The sequence below is a fragment of the Aquarana catesbeiana genome, linkage group LG06 (assembly GCF_042186555.1).
Source record: "Aquarana catesbeiana isolate 2022-GZ linkage group LG06, ASM4218655v1, whole genome shotgun sequence".
Taxonomy (NCBI): domain Eukaryota; kingdom Metazoa; phylum Chordata; class Amphibia; order Anura; family Ranidae; genus Aquarana; species Aquarana catesbeiana.
This window is the reverse complement of record NC_133329.1, coordinates 55082099-55101809: the sequence shown is the minus strand read 5'-3', so window position 1 is coordinate 55101809 and position 19711 is coordinate 55082099. Positions and strand designations below refer to the sequence as shown.

At 45.9% G+C, this 19711-nt stretch overlaps 1 long non-coding RNA gene across 1 annotated transcript; it reads right to left on the bottom strand.

Moving 5' to 3' along the window:
• Window positions 1-280: 280 nt before the first annotated feature.
• Window positions 281-18196, bottom strand: LOC141148442 (uncharacterized). Its single transcript, XR_012245214.1, has 2 exons — window positions 18127-18196; window positions 281-729 (listed from the first exon to the last, which is right to left on the bottom strand). It is a non-coding gene; the product is annotated as an uncharacterized lncRNA (long non-coding RNA).
• Window positions 18197-19711: the final 1515 nt, after the last annotated feature.

The following is a 19711-nucleotide window of genomic DNA, read 5'->3' as shown; positions in this document are numbered from 1 at the left end:
TGATCTCACAAATGTGCCTCTGGAAGAATGGTCAAACATTCCCATAGACACACTGCTAAACCTTGTGGACAGCCTTCCCAGAAGAGTTGAAGCTGTTATAGCTGCAAAGGGTGGGCCAACTCAATATTGAACCCTACGGACTAAGACTGGTATGGTATTAAAGTTCTTGTGTGTGTAAAGGCAGGTGTCCCAATACTTTTGGTAATATAGTGTAGTTGACTATAGTTCTCCTTTCAGAAAGCCTATAATTTTGTTTTAATATAAAAGAATCAGACAGGCATTGTAGCTGCAGATTTTATTATGAGGAGAGGATACACGGAATATTGGGAGCTGATACAGATGGGGGGTAAGGTAGACAGATGACAGACGGGGGCGATACTCTGCAGCTCAGGTCGGCACAGCGGTCTGGAAATTACTTGTTGCAGTGGACGCAGTTGCTGGAGGGATAGTCCCAGTGAAAGCCGATGGCATTGATGGCAGAGTTGGAGCGTCCGCTGATGTATCTCAGGAAGGTGTCGGGGAACAGAGGGGAGCCGCTGAAGGTAAATATCTTTGCCGAAACTGAACACACGCTCCTTATTGGTGATAAATACCAGCTGGCAGACGGTGGAGGTATATTTCCCATTTACCCGGCTAATGTACTCTCCGGGGGAAAGGAGAATTTCCTCCAGATCACCCGATGTGCCCCCGCGGTACTCTGACCACGTCGTCCCATATCGCACCTGGATCCTGTGGAGGGAACAAACCCACGTCATTCTTCAGAAGAGAAATAGAGACAGAATATCTAAAATTCTAACATAAGATAAATAATATTATTATTATTATTATTATACAGGATTTATATAGCGCCGACAGTTTACGCAGCGCTTTACAACAACATTAGGGCAGACAGCACAAGTACAATACAATTCAATACAGGAGGAATCAGAGGGCCCTGCTCGTTAGAGCTTACAATCTAAATAATATGAATAAAACTGACATAAGAAGGGCAGCACTTAGGGTGGTCGGGGCCCCTGGGCTTGAGTCCCTTTCGGGCCTTACCCTTCTATACATATGCACAGCTCTATAAAACAGAAATAGAAAAGGACAAGGTGCGCCAGACTCAGTGCAGTATTAAAGAACTTCTGTTTAATTGGACAAGACAAAACAGGAAAATGGCTACTCACAAAAGTAGATAATATATAAGCGTATAAGTGGGGGATACTGTACTGGTATTCGTCCTGGGTCCACGATTAATAAAAGCAATAAAAATGGATAAAATGATAATTACCGTATTTATTGGTGTATAACACGCACCCCAAGTTTAGGAGGGAAGTTTAAGGAAAAAAACTTACATTTAAATGACCAACAATGCAGCCTTGTCAGTGTCATTTGCAGACTTGTCAGTGTAGCCTTGCTCCAGTGTCATTGCGCCGCCGAGATACAGAGTCGGATGTCCTGTGTATCTCGGCTGCTTTCAAAAAGGGCGGGGCCCCCTATTGGCTGGGGCCCATGGGCTTGAGCCCAGTCAAGCCTAATGGTAAATCTGGCCCTGGCCATAAGCTCCATTCCCATTGCTGCCAGTGCCGCAGGTATTTCCCCCAAAAATCACAAGATTTATGCATTGGTTTAACCACTTCAATACCGGGCGATCTCACCCCCTTCCTGCCCAGGCTCATTTTCCATTTTCAGAGCTGTCACAGTTTGAATGACAATTACGCGGTCATGCAACACTGTACCCAAATTACTTTTTTTTTTTTCATTTTTTTGAGACAGAAAGAACTTTCCTTTGGTGGTATTCAATCACCACTGGGATTTTTTTCTTTTTTGCTAAACAAATGAAAAAAATATCGAAAATTTTGAAAAAAAAAAACCCTTTTTCATCATTTCTGTAATACAATTTTACAAATTAATAATTTTCTTCTTCACTGATGGGCACAGATAAGGCACCACTGATGGACACTGATAGGAGGCACTGATATGCTGCACTGATGGATACTGATTATTACTGATGATGCTGCACTTATGGGCACTGATGAGGCGGCACTAATAGGCACTGATGAGACTGTACTGATGAGGCGGCACTAATAGGCACTTATGAGGCAGAACTGATGGGCACTGATGAGGTGGCACTGATGAGACTGTACTGATGAGGCGGCACTAATAGGTACTGATGAGGCAGAACTGATGGGCACTGATGAGGCGGCACTAATAGGCACTGATGAGGCAGCACTGATGAGCACTGATGAGGAAGCACTGGTGGGCACTGATGGGGCAGCAATAATAGGCACTGATGAGGCTGCACTGATAGGCACTGGTGGGCACTAATGATACTGCACTAATGGGCACTGATGAGGCTGCACTGATGGGCACTGATGATGCAGCACTAATAGGCACTGATGGGCACTGATGAGGATGCACTGATGGGCACTAATGAGACGGCACTAATAGGCACTGATGGGCACTGATTAGGCGTCACTGATGAGGATGCACTGATGGGCACTGATGAAGTGGCACTAGTGGGCACTGATAAGGCTGCACTGATGGGCACTGATGAGGCGTCATTAGTGGGCACTGATGAAGTGGCACTGATGGGCACTGATGAGGCGTCACTGGTGGGCACTGATGAGGCAGCACTGATAAGCTGCACTGATTAGGCTGCACTGATGGGCATGGATATGCTAATCTGTTGGGCACTGATATGCTGCACTGATGGACACTGATGGGGCTGAACCAATAATGTCCAGTCAGGATGGCAAAGCCTCTGCCCGGCCGTCAATCTGCTATAAGCGGGGCAGGAAGGTGTTAATAGGGATGGTCAAATTTGGGTGATTTTTTGTGTTAATTTTGGATGCAATCAGCTGGATCATGAGGATTACGAATGCTCTTTTCAGCTACACTGGACATGTTTTTCTAGTCTCATTATTTTAAATGACTTTACACATGTAACAATGAAATACACAAAATAAAACACAAATGCAAAAATCAAAAAATTACAGAGCAGTTCCTCTATCGAAATTGCATGTACTTTACATTCACCCTGTGTGAATGGGGCAAGATCAAATGTTATTCAGTCTATTTTCTCTGCAATTGGAATGTGTGAATGGGGAAAATACCACATTATGGCCACAAGATGGTGATGAGGAGCACAATTATTTCTCAATAGTCATGTCATAGTCCTAAATCAGGGATCTCCAAACTACACCACATCTGGCCCTCTGCAAGGTCTTATCCAGCCCACTGCTAGGGTCAGTGAGGTATACTCAGTGTGCACTGACTGAGGATTCAGGTCAGCAGAGGTCGCCCATGGTCTCCACTTTAACCCCCCCAACGCGCACCCAGACTTTGTAAAGGGTGACTCTAATGGGGACCCTGATGTAAGGGGCATTATGATGGGGACTCTGATAGGGACTCAGGTGTAAAGAGGTCTCTGATGTAAGAAGGGCCCGATGTAACAGGGAACCCTGACTTAAGGGAGGACTCTAATGGGGACCCTGATGTAAAATGGGACTCTAATGGGGACCCAAATGTAACAGGGAATTTTAATGGGTACCCTGACTTAAGGGTGGGCTCTAATTCAATCTCTCATGTAAGGGGGACTCTAATGAAGACCCTGGCATAAAGGTGGACTCTGACAGGGACCCTGATGTAAGGGACGCTCTAATGGGGACCCTGATGTAAGGGTAGACTACAATAGGGACACTGATGTAAGGGGGAGTCTAATGGGAATCCTGATGTAAAGGGGGAGTCTAATGGGGATCCTGATGTAAGGGTGGAGTCTGATGTGGACCCTGATATAAGGGTGGACTATTAAGGGAACCCTGATGTAAGGGGGACTCTAATAAGGATTCTGATGTAAGGGGGAGTCTAATAGGGGCCCTGATGTAAGGGGGGATTCTAATTGGGGCCCCGATGTAAGGGGGGGTCTAATGGGGACCCTGATGTAAGGGGGGTATAATGGGGATCCTGATGTAAAAGGCAATCTAATGGGGATTAGACATCCTCAAAAGGTCCCTCAAAATATTTGGGGGACCTTTTCAGGGGTCTGTGCACCATTTCTTTATTTTAAATAGAAGCCATATGGGAAATGTCATTTGCCATCAGTTAAAAAACATTTTTCCTTGTACCAGTCACTGCTCCCGGCCCAGTGGAAGTTTTACATGTTGTTCTGCACTGGTACACGTTCCCAGGGCAGTGCCCTGAGCCAGAGCCGGTACAAGGCGGATGCCCTGGGTGGTACAATTTACAGGAGGGAGGGGGCACAGGTGAAGTGTCGGCAGTGTGTTTCACAGAAAGCACTAGCCGGTGCTACTAATAGCTGTGCCTGTACTGTAGTCATCTGTACCTGTCTCTGTAACAATGTGCCAAGTACGCTCCTACACCCAGCACAAGCCTAGACAGAGACAGACCGCACCAGCCCTTCCCTGTCAGCACTTCACTCCCCTATGAAGACGATTCGTAGTCCCCTCCCGGCGGCGTGACGTCACTCACGGCCAGAGGTGGGATGGGAGGAGCATAGAGAGCTGCTGCTGAAGCTGCGACCTGGAGGTGGAGGTGCCGCCGAGGGGGAACCAGGTCAGCAAAGTGTGTATATGATTGCACCAAATTAAGCACCAAACATAATGATTGCCAAATGCCATCTGCAGATTAATAAATGAACTGTCTGGATCAGATGAGGGCAGGAGGCTGAGGGGGGGATAATTACCAATGCTACCTAATTTTAATTTCAGTAATATGCAGCATGGGGGGGTTAATGTACTGCCACTGGTCACTGATGCATTAGTGGCTGACCAGTGGTGGTACATTAACCCCCCCCATGCTTCATATTACAGAAATTAAAAATAGCAATGGTAATTCACCCCCCCATCCTCCTTCCCTCCCCCATTCGGATCCAGACAGTTAATTTATTAATCTGCAGCAGGTTCATAAACAAACTGTCTGGATCCGATTGAGTTTGAGGAGAAGGCATCTGGCAGCAGGTAACGATGGCAAATGACACATGGCATCTGGAAATGGGTGACAGTGGTAAGTGACATGTTGCATCTAAGGGCAGGTGATGGTGGTGAATGACACGTTGCATCTCGCAGCAGGTGACGTTGGCAAATGACACGTGGTATCTACCAGCAGGTAATGATGGCAAATGACACGTGGCATCTACCAGCAGGTGACGATGGCAAATGACACGTGGTATCTACCAGCAGGTGATGATGGCAAATGACACGTGGCATCTACCAGCAGGTGACGATGGCAAATGACATGTGGCATCTAGCAGCAGGTGACGATGGCAAATGACACGTGGTATCTACCAGCAGGTGATGATGGCAAATGACACGTGGCATCTAGCAGCAGGTGACGATGGCAAATGACACGTGGCATCTAGCAGCAGGTGACAGTGGTAAGTTACATGTTGCATCTGGCAGCAGGTGATGTTGGAAAGTGACATCTGGTTAGAAGCTAAACAGTGTGGACCTTGAGTGGAGAGTGAACAAGTCTTGCTTTTTGACTGCTGGTGATTGCTGGGTTGCATTTTTAGGTTCTTTTTGTGGATTTTCCTTGTAGCTTTTTAACACCCTTTTCTGATACTTTTAAACAGTTTTTTTTTCTTTGCTTCCTGCAGCCTACTATTCAAGGGGAGTGGTTAATTGGTCACAGGTCCTTGAGGCCTATATGCTTTTCCACATTTTACCACATTTAGATTGTATGTTTCACCTTATCCCTTTTCTCTATTTTTTACTCTACTACTACCATTTCTCTTCTAGCACAGATATAACACTTACCATATTTACCATATTTGTTCTTTATATGGTATTTCCTTTTAAACTTACACCAGATAAATATGGTCCAGAACCCCTTCTTGGCCTGGGCCATATATTATATTTACAATGCCCTTGATCCTTCAGTGGCTTTTTTAGCCCACGGATCAAACCTGACTACCTTAATATGGGCTTTTAGTTACTTTTCCTTGCAAATCTTCATCGCAGGTGATTTGGTGCTTTCCGGCTGGTTGTCTGCCCTGGTGGGCGGTGCTCAAAAGTGTGACCTCTCATAAGCCACGTTGCTTCTCACCATGCTGGTCTGGGTTGTGGTGGCGGTAGGGGAGGTCGGAGTCTACCCCTCTGGAGAAGAGGACGAGGCAATACATCTTTTAAAGGGATCTCCATGTGGGAACCTGTGTTTTTCGTTGGACATACTTTTACTTGGTAACTATACTGTATTGATGTATTGCATAATCAATGTAGCTTATATTATACTTATATGAATGGAATATGTACATGTATATCAACCTTACTTTCGTGTTCTCCTCAGCAGACTGATCCTCTGAAGAAGACCCCACCTATAGGGGTTGAAACGCGTCAGGTTTAATGTTCATGATTTAAAGTATTGTTATGAACACATGTCTGCTTATGTATGTTCAGCCATTTATTCTTTTAAAATAATTCCCACTGGAGCTCATTGTTTTTAACTCTGATGGTACATTATTATCCAATAAAATTGTTATTTTTTCATCCAACATTGACCATATCTGTTATTGTGCTGCCTAAAAACCCCAATGTGGGGAAACCTTCCTTTTTTGTTCTAATTTTCAAGGGGTGAACAGCAATCCTCTTTTTTCCTCTCCAGTGTCCCCTCCATTTTTTCTTGAGGCCTATATAACCTTGTAGAACTCATTGTGAGCCTGCTCATCTTTGAGTCTGCTGGAACTCTGTCCAAGTGGAACTGGTCTAAGTGGTGCGTTAAAACCAGAGTTGGTGGAACTGGTCTAAAGCCGCGTACACACGAGCGGACTTTCCGGCATACTTGGTCCGGCAGACCAGAGTCCGCCAAACAATCCAATCTTGTGTAGGCTCCGGCGACCTTTTTTTTCCAAAAGTCCGCCGTACCTAGATTTGAAACATGTTTCAAATCTTAGTCCGCCGGACTCTGTTCCTGACGGAAAGTCCGTTCGTCTGTATGCTGGTCCGACGGACAGGGTATTGCATCTCGCGCTTGCTGCAATAGAAAAAACTAATTTTCCTATTGCGGCAAACGCGGGGCATCCCAGGCCCTTAGGTCTGGTATGGATTTTAAGGGGAACCCCCAACACCGAAAAAACTGCGTGGGGTCCCCCCTAAAATCCATACCAGACCCTGATCCGAGAACGCAGCCCGGCCGGTCAGGAAAGGGGGTGGGGACGAGCCCCCCCTCCTGAACGGTACCAGGCAGCATGCCCTCAACATGGGGGTGGGTGCTTTGGGGGAGGGGGGTGCCCTGCGGGGCCTCCCCACCCCAAAGCACCTTGTCCCCATGTTGATGAGGAAAAGGGCCTCTTCCCGACAACCCTGGCTGTTGGTTGTCAGGGTCTGCGGGTGGGGGGCTTATCGGAATCCGGGAGCCCCCTATAATAAGAGGGCCCCCAGATCCCAGCCCCCCACCCTATGTGAATGAGTATGGGGTACATGGTACCCCTACCCATTCACCTAGGGAAAAAGTGTCAATAATAAAACACACTACACGAGTGATGTTACCGATCACGTGACTTCTTCAGAAGAAGACGTCACGCGTAGGGACAGAATAGGCTTTTTCACATTGCTGGATACACAACGAGCTCGCTGCTCGTAGGTCACAGGCTCTCTCTTCACAGTTTTTATGTGAGTACATTGACTTAAGATTTTAAATGAAGCGCTATCTGGTTGTAACATACTTCACTATCAAGTACCTTTGTCCTGCATATTTCTGTATATATACACCTGAGATGTGGAGGCTGAGCTAGGACCCGCGCTGGTCCAGGACTCCAGCTAGGACCATAGCCACTTGTAACCAGTTGCCATTAGGATTATTCAACGCCGGCAAGCGTGGACATAGGGACGCGATTGAGGCTCAGGACCTGGCAGTTTAGCTACATTTTTTGCGGTTGACCTAGCACCGCTAGGTAAGGGGCCACTACTTACATGAGTGTTTTATGCACGAAGAGGACACAGAGTGAATTGCATCCCAGACACCCCACTGTCGTTTGATTGAAACACCAAGAACCTGTTTATGTACCTTAAATGACTTTTACACTGGCACTTTAATTTACTGCACTTATTGGCATGTTATTTACAATTTTTTTGCAGACTAGCACAGTATTCTAATACCACCATTGTTGGGATATTTTACTATATTGATTTACACCATTCATTATTTATATATTGTTTTGGATTAATTTGTTTGAATGGAGATATCCAGATCACCTTAAAGCACTGGCACTCTATATATTTTGCACAATTTATAAGGACACGTTTCTGATTTTTATTCCCATTTTTTATATGTATTTAATGTATTTTGTAGATTTTCACATATAGATATCTTTACTTATTTCTTCTCACTAATATGTGATGCTGATTATCACAATTTTAATAGTTCTATTAGTGTTTTAGTGCCAACACCAATTTATGCGATTTATTTATTATGCAATTCTATGTGTTATGGGTAGTCAGCACTATGAATTGACCACATACGGAAATTTACAGGGGTACCATGTACCCCATACTCATTCTCATAGGTGGGGGGCCAGGATCTGGGGGCCCTCTTATTATAGGGGGCTCCCGGATTCCGATAAGCCCCCCCCGCAGACCCCGACAACCAACGGCCAGGGTTGTCGGGAAGAGGCCCTTGTCCTCATCAACATGGGGACAAAATGCTATGGGGTGGGGGGCCCCGCAGGGTGCCCCCCCTCCCCCAAAGCACCCACCCCCATGTTAAGGGCATGCGGCCTGGTACAGTTCAGGGGGGGTCGCTCGCTTGTCCCCACCCCCTTTCCTGACCGGCCGGGCTGCGTGCTCGGATCGGGGTCTGGTATGGATTTTAGGGGGGACCCCATGCTCTTTTTTTGGCGTTGGGGGTTCCCGTTAAAATCCATACCAGACCTAAGGGCCTGGGATGCCCCGTGACGGGGCTCTCAAGGTGTCAATCTCGCCAATAAAAGCGGCAAGATTCACTTCCTTTTCGAGTCCCGTCGTACCCGAGTCACATTCAAAATGAACGGACTTGTGTGGGCAAGTCCGTTCATTCTGAAAGTCCGCCATAACTCCGGCGAAAGTCTGTCGGAAAGACGGGCGGACCTAGCCTGCTGGAAAGTCCGGTCGTGTGTAGGCAAGTCCGTCCGTTCAGGTAGTCCGGCGGAAAGACTGTCGGACCAAGTCTGCTGGAAAGTCCGATCGTGTGTACGAGGCATAAGTGGTGAGTTAAAATCAGAGTTGGTGGAACTGGTCTAAGTGGTGAGTTAAAACCAGATTTTAAAACAGGAGGTTATAACAGGGGTCATAGTACCTGTGTAGTTTGAGTACCTGAGTAGTGTGTGTGGATCTTTAGTACTTGTGTATTGTGTACTGTATACTTGTGTGTTGTGAGTAGGGATGAGTTTCGTGTTCGAATCGAACGCATGTTCAACTCGAACATCGCCTGTTCAATCGTTCGCCGAATTACAAGCGATATGGACCGTTCACGCCAAATTCGAGTGGCGCGTCACGGCCCATAATTCACTGCAGCATCGCAGTGCATTGCTGGCTGGTGATTGGCTAAGTATGCACTATGACCCGCATGCTTGGCCAATCACAGCGCCGTCTGTACAGAGAGCTGTAATTGGCCAAAGCCAGGGTAGCTTTGGCCAATTATGGCTCAGGGGGTTTAGTACACGCCCCACACTATATAAGGCCGCCTGCACGGCGGCCCTGTGTAGTGTGTTCCGGCGTTGAGAAAAAGATAGACAGTGTCATTACATTTAAGTTAGATAGAGTAGGCAGGCGAGTCAGTTAGCTGCACTTAAAGTGTATTGTGTGTATATATATATATATGTTATATATATTACACACACACTGTATTCAGTTTAGCTAGATCCGTTCCTGTTATTCTCTTCCTACTACTGACAGGCATGCAGGTGTTTTCACAGTATTTACAGCTACCTGAAGAAAATTGCTGGTGTTCTTCTGATCCTATCAGTCCTATTAGCTACAGTATTTATAGTTAGTGTAGTGCGTCCTCTGCACAGTGTGCATCTAAAGCTACCTGAAGAAAATTAGTGTTCTTCTGATCCTATTAGTACAGTACCACAGGCGGCTGCAGTATTTACAAGTTAGTTTAGTGCGTCCTCTGCACAGTGTGCACCTAAAGCTACCTAAACAAAATTAGTGGTGTTCTTCTGATCCTATTAGTACAGTACAGCAGGCAGCTGCAGTATTTACAATTTAGTGTAGTGCATCCCCTGCACAGTGTGCACCTAAAGCTACCTGAAGAAAATTAGTGGTGTTCTTCTGATCCTATTAGTACAGTACCGCAGGCAGCTGCAGTATTTACAAGTTAGTGTAGTGCGTTCTCTGCACAGTGTGCACCTAAAGCCACCTGAAGAAAATTAGTGGTGTTCTTCTGATCCTATTAGTACAGTACCGCAGGCAGCTGCAGTATTTACAAGTTAGTTTAGTGCGTCCTCTGCACAGTGTGCACCTAAAGCTACCTAAACAAAATTAGTGGTGTTCTTCTGATCCTATTAGTACAGTACCGCAGGCAGCTGCAGTATTTACAAGTTAGTGTAGTGCGTCCTCTGCACAGTGTGCACCTAAAGCTACCTGAGGAAATTAGTGGTGTTCTTCTGATCCTTTTAGTACAGTACCGCAGGCAGCTGCGGTATTTACAATTTAGTGTAGTGCATCCCCTGCACAGTGTGCACCTAAAGCTACCTAAAGAAAATTAGTGGTGTTCTTCTGATCCTATTAATACCACAGGCAGGCAGCCAGAGCATTTACAGTTAGTGTAGTGCATCCTCTGCACAGTGTGCGCCTAAAGCTACCTGGAGACAATTGCTGTTGTTCTGCTCCTATTAATACCACAGGCAGGCAGCTACAGTATTTACAGTTATTGTACTATGTCCTCTGCACAGTGTGCACCTAAAGCTACCTGAATAAAATTGGTGGTGTTCTTCTGATCCTATATTAATTCCACAGGCAGGCAGCTACAGTATTTACAGTTATTGTACTGTGTCCTCTGCACAGTGTGCACCTAAAGCTACCTGAATAAAATAGGTGGTGTTCTTCTGATCCTATTAATACCACAGGCAGGCAGTTACAGTATTGCAGTTAGTGTACTGTGTCCTCTGCACAGTGTGCACCTAAAGCTACCTGAAGACAATTGCTGGTGTTCTCATACTAATACTACAGGCAGGCAGTTGATTCTGCTAGCTGCAGTATCAGTATATATATAGTGTACTGCTTTGCGCAGCTACATCTCACTGCAGGCCATTAGTAGGGATGAGCTTCGCGTTTGAGTCGAACCCATGTTCGACTCGAACATCGTCTGTTCGATCGTTCGCCGAATTGCGAACGATATGGGCCGTTCGCGCCAAATTCGTGTGGCGTATCACGGCCCATAATTCACTGCAGCATCGCAGTGCATTGCTGGCTGATGACTGGCCAAACATGCACTATGACCCGCATGCTTGGCCAATCACAGCGCTGTCAGTAGAGAGAGCTGTAATTGGCCAAAGGCCAAAGTGTTCTGGCGTGCTTAGAGAGAGAGAGAGAGAGAGACAGTGTCATTTCATTTGAGTTAGCTAGATTAGGCAGGACAGTCAGTGAGTTAGCTGCACTTACAGTGTATTGTGTATATATATGCAACCCAGGTGTTGTGTGTATATATATATATATATATATATATATATACACACTGTATTCAGTTTACTGACAGGCAGTCTTGTCTTGTTACAGTGTTTACAGCTACCTGAAGAAAATTGCCGGTGTTCTTTTGATCCTATTAGTACCACAGTCAGGCAGCTAGACTATTTACAGTTAGTGTAGTGCGTCCTCCTCACAGTGTTCAGTTAAAGCTACAAGTTAGTTTAGTGTGACCTCTGCACAGTGTTCAGCTAAAACTACAAGTTAGTGTAGTGCGTCCTCCTCACAGTGTTCAGCTAAAGCTACAAGTTAGTTTAGTGTGACCTCTGCACAGTGTTCAGCTAAAGCTACAAGTTAGTGTAGTGCGTCCTCCTCACAGTGTTCAGCTAAAACTACAAGTTAGTGTAGTGCGACCTCTGCACAGTGTTCAGCTAAAGCTACAAATTAGTGTAGTGCGTCCTCCTCACAGTGTTCAGCTAAAACTACAAGTTAGTGTAGTGCGACCTCTGCACAGTGTTCAGCTAAAGCTAGAAGTTAGTGTAGTGCGTCCTCCTCACAGTGTTCAGCTAAAGCTACAAGTTAGTTTAGTGTGACCTCTGCACAGTGTTCAGCTAAAGCTACAAGTTAGGGTAGTGCGTCCTCCTCACAGTATTCCGCTAAAGCTACAAGTTAGTGTAGTGCGTCCTCCTCACAGTGTTCAGCTAAAACTACAAGTTAGTGTAGTGCGACCTCTGCACAGTGTTCAGCTAAAGCTACAAGTTAGTGTAGTGCGTCCTCCTCACAGTGTTCAGCTAAAACTACAAGTTAGTGTAGTGCGACCTCTGTACAGTGTTCAGCTAAAGCTACAAGTTAGGGTAGTGCGTCCTCCTCACAGTGTTCCGCTAAAGCTACAAGTTAGTGTAGTGCATCCTCCTCACAGTGTTCAGCTAAAACTACAAGTTAGTTTTTTTGCGAGCTCTGCATAGTGTTCAGCTAAAGATACCTGTAGAAGGTTGGTGGTGTTTTCCTGATCCTATCACTACCGCAGGCAGCTAAATAAGCTACAAGTTAGTATTTTGCGAGCTCTACACAGTGTTCAGCTAAAGCTACAAGTTAGTGTAGTGCGTCCTCCTCACAGTGTTCAGCTAAAACTACAAGTTAGTGTAGTGCGACCTCTGCACAGTGTTCAGCTAAAGCTACAAGTTATGCCGCGTACACACGGTCGGACTTTTCGTCTACAAAAGTCCAACGGACGCCGACGGACTAAAGCTGGCTGGTAATCCGATCGTGTGTGGGCTTCTCCGGACTTTCAGCAGACTTTTTCAGCCTCAAATCCGACGGACTTTAGATTTGAAACATGCTTCAAATCTTTACGTCGTAACTACGACGGACCCCGAAATCCGCTCATCTGTGTGCTAGTCCGACGGACAAAAACCCATGCTAGGGCAGCTATTGGCTACTGGCTATGAACTTCCTTATTTTAGTCCGGTGTACGTCATCACGTACGAATCCGTCAGACTTTTGTGTGGTCGTGTGTAGGCAAGTCCGTTCGTTAGAAAGTCTGCTGCAAGTCCGCCGAAAGTCCGCCGGAAGTCTGTCGGACAGGCTGTCGGACTTTTGTAGACGAAAAGTCCGACCGTGTGTACGCGGCATTAGTGTAGTGCGTCCTCCTCACAGTGTTCAGCTAAAACTACAAGTTAGTGTAGTGCGACCTCTGCACAGTGTTCAGCTAAAACTACAAGTTAGTGTAGTGCGACCTCTGCATAGTGTTCAGCTAAAGCTACAAGTTAGTGTAGGGCGTCCTCCTCACAGTGTTCACCTAAAGCTACAAGTTAGGATAGTGCATCCTCCTCACAGTGTTCAGCTAAAACTACAAGTTAGTGTAGTGCGACCTCTGCACAGTGTTCAGCTAAAGCTACAAGTTAGTGTAGTGCGTCCTTCTCACAGTGTTCAGCTAAAGCTACAAGTTAGTTTAGTGTGACCTCTGCACAGTGTTCAGCTAAAGCTACAAGTTAGGGTAGTGCACCCTCCTCACAGTGTTCAGCTAAAGCTACAAGTTAGTGTAGTGCATCCTCCTCACAGTGTTCAGCTAAAACTACAAGTTAGGGTAGTGCACCCTCCTCACAGTGTTCAGCTAAAGCTACAAGTTAGTGTAGTGCATCCTCCTCACAGTGTTCAGCTAAAACTACAAGTTAGTGTAGTGCGACCTCTGCACAGTGTTCAGCTAAAGCTACAAGTTAGTGTAGTGCGTCCTCTGAACAGTGTTCAGCTAAAGCTACAAGTTAGTGTAGTGCATCCTCCTCACAGTGTTCAGCTAAAACTACAAGTTAGTGTAGTGCGACCTCTGCACAGTGTTCAGCTAAAGCTACAAGTTAGTGTAGTGCGACCTCTGCACAGTGTTCAGCTAAAGCTACAAGTTAGTGTAGTGCGTCCTCCTCTCAGTGTTTAGATAAAACTACAAGTTAGTTTTTTGCGAGCTCTGCACAGTGTTCAGCTAAAGCTACCTGTAGAAGGTTGGTGGTGTTTTCCTGATCCTATCACTACCGCAGGCAGCTAAATAAGCTACAAGTTCGTTTTTTGCAAGCTCTGCACAGTGTTCAGCTAAAGCTACAAGTTAGTGTAGTGCATACTCTGAACAGTGTTCAGCTAAAACTCCAATTTAGTGTAGTGTGACCTCTGCACAGTGTTCAGCTAAAACTACAAGTTAGTGTAGTGCGACCTCTGCACAGTGTTCAGCTAAAGCTACAAGTTAGTGTAGTGCGTCCTCCTCACAGTGTTCAGCTAAAACTACAAGTTAGTGTAGTGCGACCTCTGCATAGTGTTCAGCTAAAGCTACAAGTTAGTGTAGTGCGTCCTCCTCACAGTGTTCAGCTAAAGCTACAAGTTAGTTTAGTGTGACCTCTGCACAGTGTTCAGCTAAAGCTACAAGTTAGGATAGTGCGCCCTCCTCACAGTGTTCAGCTAAAACTACAAGTTAGTGTAGTGCAACCTCTGCACAGTGTTCAGCTAAAGCTACAAGTTAGTGTAGTGCGTCCTCCTCACAGTGTTCAGCTAAAGCTACAAGTTAGTTTAGTGCGTCCTCTGAACAGTGTTCAGCTAAAGCTACAAGTTAGTGTAGTGCATCCTCCTCACAGTGTTCAGCTAAAACTACAAGTTAGTGTAGTGCGACCTCTGCACAGTGTTCAGCTAAAGCTACAAGTTAGTGTAGTGCGTCCTCTGAACAGTGTTCAGCTAAAGCTACAAGTTAGTGTAGTGCGCCCTCCTCTCCGTGTTCAGCTAAAACTACAAGTTAGTTTTTTGCGAGCTCTGCACAGTGTTCAGCTAAAGCTACCTGTAGAAGGTTGGTGGTGTTTTCCTGATCCTATCACGACCGCAGGCAGCTAAATAAGCTTCAAGTTTGTTTTTTGCAAGCTCTGCACAGTGTTCAGCTAAAGCTACAAGTTAGTGTAGTGCATACTCTGAACAGTGTTCAGCTAAAACTCCAATTTAGTGTAGTGCGACCTCTGCACAGTGTTCAGCTAAAGCTACAAGTTAGTGTAGTGCGCCCTCCTCACAGTGTTCAGCTAAAACTACAAGTTAGTGTAGTGCGACCTCTGAACAGTGTTCAGCTAAAGCTACAAGTTAGTGTAGTGCGTCCTCTGAACAGTGTTCAGCTAAAGCTACAAGTTAGTGTAGTGCGTCCTCTGAACAGTGTTCAGCTAAAACTACAAGTTAGTTTTTTGCGAGCTCTGCACAGTGTTCAGCTAAAGCTACCTGTAGAAGGTTGGTGATGTTTTCCTGATCCTATCACTAACGCAGACAGCTAAATAAGCTACAAGTTATTTTTTTGCGAGCTCTGCACAGTGTTCACCTAAAGCTACCTGTAGAAGGTTGGTGGTGTTTTCCTGATCCTATCACTACCGCAGGCAGCTAAATAAGCTACAAGTTAGTTTTTTTGCGAGCTCTGCACAGTGTTCAGCTAAAGCTACCTGTAGAAGGTTGGTGGTGTTCTCATACTATAGGCAGGCAGTTGATTTTGCTAGCTGCAGTATCAGTATATATATATATATATATATATATATACAGTATATATATACACATACATATATATATATATATATATATATATATATATATATATATATACATACATATATACATATATATATATATATATCCCAGCTTAGTGCAGCTACAGGCCATAAGTATGTCTGGAAGGCCAACAAAGAGAGGCAGACAGTCACAAGCCAATAAAAGAGGGCAAGCAGGCTTTGCTTCTAGAGGCAACAGTGCTGGTCATCGAGAAGGTGCATCCTCATCAGCACGTGGCTGTGGAATACGCTTGGCCTTTTTTTCGACAGCTGGCCGTGTTGAGCCGCAACATGCGGAAGACTTGGTCGAGTGGATGACCAAGCTGTCCTCATCCTCCTCATCCTCTCTCACCCATGCTCAGGGTACTTTGTCTGGCAAAGCAGCTGCCAACGCGGCCTCTTCCCTCGGCTCAATGGCATCAGTGACTCCTTCCCTAGCCCCACCATGTCCTCCTGAGGAGTCCCTCGAACTGTTTGACCAGAGTGTTGGGTATATGCTCCAGGAGGATGCCCAGCATTTAGAAGGCTCTAATGATGATACTGAGCTAGATGAAGGCAGTAACGTGAGCACGGACAGAGGGGGTGCCCAAGAAGGACAGCAATCTGGCAGTCATGCTCCCCCTGCTGCAGCATACTGCCAGGTTTGCTCCAGTGATGAGGAGGGAGGGGATGTTGAGGTCACTGACTCAACGTGGGTGCCTGATAGGAGAGAGGAGGAGGAGGAGGCACATCACCAATGAGGCAGGATGTCCTCCAGGGGCCAGCCTAAGGGCAACACACTGACTGCATCACACCCCAAAGCTCCGCATGTGCAGGGCGCTGCTGTCTCTGTGCGTTATTCCAAAAGTTCTTTGGTGTGGGCCTTTTGAGACGAGTGCATCAGATCACACCGCTGCTATTTGCAACATATGTCTCAAGCGTATCTTGCGTGGCCAAAACATCTCCCGCTTGGGCACCACATGCTTGACCAGACATATGTTGACCTGCTATGCAGTTCTGAAAGATTGGAGGGTTATTAGATCTCATCACAGGATGGACTGTGGAGGTCTCATATGTAGAGCAGTGCCAACGTCCTATTTTAAGTCTTAGAAAAAAGGAAGGGGGGGGGGTAAAAATACCCAGGAGAACGAAACAGATGGACTTTGTAGGCACCAATCATAAAAATCAATGTAAACTTTTATTTATACACAAATTTAAAAGGAATTACATAAACGTAAACATTTTTTAAAAAACGCAGTACATTGCGGAAATTGGTATTATATGTCACTACATAAATGTATGAGAACGGATCGGGGAATAGCCCCTATACCAGAGGGGGGGATAAACCCCTTCCCTTCCCATTAAATAACCTCAAACTGATATAGCTCGGTATGGCTCTACATGTTTCGCAAATTTGAATGCTTCTTCAGAAGCTTGTTTGGGTTACCTGTAATGGGAAATAATAGAGAAGGACATACACCAAAAAACAAAAAAACAAACATACAGTAGCATATTAATATTATTTTTGCATAAAGACTTTTCAATAGTGCGTCTCAATCAGAACCACTGAGTACCGTGAGGAAGCGATCCCAAAGGCCCAAGATTCAACTCGCATATGGTGACCTGTGATAACATGCGGGGACGTGTCTGGTAAAGAGATTTATATCACCAGTAGACTCAAGGGGGGTAGTGAGCTAGAGAATCCCAACTGTCCAAAAAAGGGGGGTAATAATAACCAATGTACATCTGTGGTAAAACCGGAACATTCATATGTAGAAGAGAGCATAAGGCACAACTAGATGGGGGGTGGGGGTCAGGGAGGGAAGGAAAGAGAGAGAGGCAAGGAAAGGGGGGGAGGGGGGGAGGGGGGGGAGGGAAGGGGGGAAGGGAGAGAGAAAGGAGAAACCAAAAAGGGGGAATAGACAGAGGAACTGGGATATAGCAAGTAATGTACCAGCCAGAGTAAATGGATCCGTCTTCAGATCAGATAGAGGTTAAGGATAATTGAAAAGCCATGCATTCAGAGACAAAGCCTCCAATGACCAAGGTGCATAAGGGAATCCAGAAACTGTAATCTGAAGATGTAGATAATATCTAATTAGCCAATATTGAGACCAGCTCCTTATAGTGTGCCGTTATACCAATAAATCAAATGGCATAAACAGATCCTCATATACATGCTAAGTACAGGTATGCCTATAGGGTTAAATAATTGCACATGAAGGACTGCTCCTACCTTGTAGGGTAATACAGGTGAGCAGGTCTTGTAAACAGCATAAATTAGCTACTTGCTTATAAACCTGGCACAAAATAGATCTTGACTAACATGGCTGCAATAGAGCTCTGATCCTATCCCAGCAAGGAGCTATCTAATAAGCTCCCAGGACCGCCATCTATATTAGGGAGTGAGAGAAACATCAGGTTTCATCTAGTTGCACAAACAGAGTACAGCTACAGAGCATTTAGTTTAGATTTGTATAAATCCAGCATACTCTTACCAGACAGCTTGTGGTGTTCAACAGGTGACACCCAGGCATCAGAGTGCCATGGAGGGTAGTGGCGTGGTATAAGGCTGTTACTGACAGCCTTAAATACACGTCCCAATCAGGTGTGTAGAACATGCATCACCTGATTCGGCTGAACGGAGCTGCGCACGCACTCACATCCCATCGCACATGCTCAGTGGTCAGACAGGCCTCTGTCATGGAAAACAATGTGAGGAGGGAGAGCAGTCCTATAGGTAATAGATCTATGAGCTCCCCCTAGTGGTTCCTCCTAGATACAGCGTGTAAAGCGCTGTAAAGGCTGGGACCAACATATGGAAAGTCTGGAGATATCAACGCACACATCATGGAGTGTGCATTGTAAATCCAGGGGGAGAGGGGTAGATCTACACCGAACGCCGCAGACACCATCCCCCAAAGAGCAAGGGGAGGGCAGAATGCGGCTTACCGACGAGCAACTTAGCAGCCACACCATGAGGTGTTGGTATGGCTAAGATACATCGATGACATTTTCATCATATGGCCCGGGTCCCAACAAACACTGGCTTCTTTTGTAGATCATCTAAATAACAATACGTTTAATTTAAAGTTCACTTACAATAGCGACTTACACAAAATTTAGTTTTTAGATCTAACGATCTACAAGGACGCCAATCTATGTCTGGCGACTACACTTTACCGCAAAGAGACGGCAGGGAATATGATACTTCATGCCTCTAGCGCCCACCTGTCCACCCTGGTACGAAGTATCCCCTATGCACAGTACATCCGCCTTAGGAGGAATTGTACTACTGATAATGATTTCAAACACCATGCGGACTTACTGAGGGAACATCTCTGTCATGAGAAGGTCTACCCGTTGGTGGCGCTATCGGTCTCTTGGATCGCAGTACCAGTGTCCATCAGCAGGTGTCTTCCAACACCTAGGACCTGCAGTAAGAGGTCTTTCCTGCTGGTGGCACTGTTGCATCCTCGGGCCGTAGTACCGGCGTCAACCAGCGGGTACACTCTGGCAGTGTGGAGCAAACAGCTCACACTGCGCTCAGCTGTGACATGAGGTCAATTACCACAGCCTTACAAATACCCGGCAAGCCCTCATAGGCTTGCCTTGGTATCTCTCTCTCCCTGCGTTCTGACCTTGCTGCCTGTTTGACCTTGAGCCTGCTATCTGCCTTGTCCTGATCTGATCCAATCCCTATCCTGAGGCCTTCCTAGTCCTGTCCCTTCTGTTCCTGGCTCCCTTGGATCCCTGCCCTGTACCCCATCCATCCATCCTCTCCTTGTCCTGTTCAGTTCCCGTCCTTACCCATCTGCTGACTTCCCTGTGTATGACCTTGGCTTGGCTTGTTTACGATTACGGTATCTCCATTTACTTATATATATATATTGTTGTTTGTAGTGGGTTGTTGTGTGGGTTTTGCACTGTTTTCCTTTTACTTATCACTTGTTAATAAACACCATTTCACTTACATGTGTTTCTGGTCTCCTCTGTGCAGTCCACACAGTCGGGTCAATTAGATACTCTGACAGTCTCCTTAAAACGGGGATACTCCAAGTCCCTACTCCGCAAAACCTTTAA